Below are 2,925 nucleotides of genomic sequence, written 5' to 3' on the forward strand. Positions count from 1 at the left end.
ACAGACATAGGAAGCTCAACCTCAAGAGTTAAAGAAATTCAGTTTGAAAGGTCATTTTTTCGAAAGAAAATTTATTATTTTTAACAAAGTGTAATGCTTTAAATTAGCCTGAAGAATAATATTAGTATACATTTTATCAACTTTTTTTTAAAGGAACATAAAACTATTTACTGACCACTGTTCACCAGTATTTAAAATACAGTAAACAATATGTAGTTGAATAATATTCTGATTACTACAAAGTTATTGTTTTTCCTGGCTTCTGCTGCACCAGTAACCCAAAATACTGAGAAGATTGAGCCTACATGTAAGGAATGGGTTGGGGTAAAGTTTGAAAAAACATGAAGGTCAAGTTTAGATTAGAAAAGTTTGTTCCCTCATTTATTCCTGCAGATCCTAAATTGCCAACATCTCTAACCATCTGATGAGGTTTCCATGAACGAGGCTGAGACATTCCATGTATCACAGTCTTTCAGTAAACACAGCATGGGGATTTCAACTTCTTATAAAAGAATGGTTTGCCAAAAGGAAGCTTTAAATATCCATTTAACTAAGTCTTGCTTGGCTAATTAAAACATACCAGAATTTTTCTAGTTTTTTCATTTGGGTTGACAGAGATAAAATTTTCCTTTCAGGGGTTTTACATATAAAACTGCCTTTATATGATGGTAGATATGGATGCAGATTCTGATAGGGCTGCTTTAAAAATATATCCAATTTAAATTGTTTACATTAATTTGTCTAATTAATTACAAAATTATTTAATTTGAAAGGTTAAGACTTAAATTTTCAATTTAAGTTGAAGTGATTTCTTATATTGCTCAAAATGACAGAATCCCAGAAACATGGGCTTATCCATGGTTGTGAAAGGCTGGTTTTGTTTTGGTAAATGTATTTAAACAATAACCAAAAAAAAACCCCAAACCATTTACATATGTATTTTATGTATACACATACAAAAAACCCAGAATGGTCCTTAGGCATATATGAGTTAAATGCACATTCTAAATTCTGATTAAGTAATGACTATGGAGATTTTCCCCAACATTTAGAAAAGCTGTTCTCTAATGCAGAGGAAATAATATACCGTGGTATCAAATGTTCTTTTCTGCTAAAGGAAGCAACTACAGAAAGCTTTTATTTGTTCAAAGTAACCTGTGCTACAGATGCAAAAAAAACAAAAACAAAACCCCCCAAAAACCCCACAACTTCCCCAATACTACTTCAAAACGAACATATCAAACTTGATTTTCACTAGAATGTAGTTATTTCTTCACACTAATAAATCAAAAAAAAATATATATATATATATAAAAAGCAATGCAAACAATTATTGAGCTTCATCTTCTGGACAAGAATGCTAAGTTAGTCTCTCTTCATAAAAAGCAATTACAATCTGAGGACACTTCATATTTGCCTCTTTTGCCAGCACCAAGTCCGCCTCATCTGAATCTTTCCATTTCGTGAGAAACATGAATTCTCCACTGCTGTCTGTGGCACCAGTTATCGCTCTGGGTCGAGACCTCTGGCTAAACCTCTTGTTTTGTCAGCAGCATCTCTTTTCTTCTTTGATTTGCTATCATCAGATTCACTGTCACATAAAGATTTTCTTTCTGTTCCATCTTTTTCTTGACCAGCTTTTTGAGAATTAAGAAATGCTTCAATTAGCTCCGGACAATCTAAATTTTCTTCGGGTTCCCAGGTATTGTCTGCATCTGTAAATCCCTTCCACTTCAGGAAATACTCCACCTTCCCATTCACTACACGATGGTCCAGTACTTTTTCTACCACAAATTCTTCAGGTTCTGCCTCTTCGACTTTTTTACTCTTTCCATTCTGTTTCTTTCCCATTTTTTGCAATGTAGTTTTATTGGAGGCCATTTTTTATTGCAGACTTGAAGAGCTATTATTCACCGCCTCCGAGCCGCTCTGGGTCCCGGGTCTGCCGCGTCTCCGGCCCTGCACGCCTCAAGCTCCAGCCACATCTGAGGGGGAGGGGGCTGGGGAGCTATTTTTCCTTAACTTTTTTAATCTTGCCATGCACACTTTTTTTTTTATACATTTATTTATTTATATTTTTGGTTGCGTTGGGTCTTCGTTGCTGTGCACAGGCTTTCTTTAGTTGCAGCGAGCGGGGACTACTCTTCGTTGTGGTGTGCGCGCTTCTCACTGCGGTGGCTTCTCTTGTTGCGGAGAATGGGCTCTAGGTGTGTGGGTTTCAGTAGTTGTGGCACACGGACTTCAGTAGTTGTGGCTCACGGGCTCAGTAGTTGTGGCTCACGGGCTTAGTTGCTCCGTGGCATGTGTGATCTTCCCGGACCAGGGCTCGAACCCATGTCCCCTGCATTGGCAGGCGGATTCTTAACCACTGCGCTACCAGGGAAGTTCCTAGCCATGCACACCTTTAAATGTGACTTTTAAAAAGTATTGTCTCTCAGGGGGCTTCCCTGGTGGCGCAGTGGTTGAGAGTCTGCCTGCCGATGCAGGGGACACGGGTTCGTGCCCCGGTCTGGGAAGATCTCACATGCTGTGGAGCAGCTAGGCCCGTGAGCCACAGCCGCTGAGCCTGCGCATCCGGAGCCTATGCTCCGCAACGGGAGAGGCCACAACAGTGAGAGGCCCGCGTACTGCAAAAAAAAAAAAAAAAAAAAAAAAAAAATTGTCTCTCAATCAACAATTTTGCCAAATTGTCTCCCCTTCCTGTTCTCTTAAAAATGTAGGTTATAAAGAAATGGGGTATGTTTTTCTAAGTAATGTTTTACTTAAGCCCAATTCTTCAGACTGGACTGCCAATTATTCTTCCCCATTTCCCATCCCTACTGAAATACTCAGAATATTAGGTATCACTGCCATTTTTCAAATATATGTTTTAAAACTTAATGAAACAGGAAGGAATTGGGTCACCTTTGAGATCCCCTTCATGTT

At 38.7% G+C, this 2,925-nt stretch overlaps 1 pseudogene; it reads right to left on the minus strand.

Annotated features, from left to right (window-relative positions):
- Nucleotides 1–1,330: 1,330 nt before the first annotated feature.
- Nucleotides 1,331–2,004, minus strand: LOC132518506 (chromobox protein homolog 3-like; annotated as a pseudogene).
- Nucleotides 2,005–2,925: the final 921 nt, after the last annotated feature.

Source organism: Lagenorhynchus albirostris, chromosome 3 (assembly GCF_949774975.1).
Source record: "Lagenorhynchus albirostris chromosome 3, mLagAlb1.1, whole genome shotgun sequence".
NCBI classification, from domain to species: domain Eukaryota; kingdom Metazoa; phylum Chordata; class Mammalia; order Artiodactyla; family Delphinidae; genus Lagenorhynchus; species Lagenorhynchus albirostris.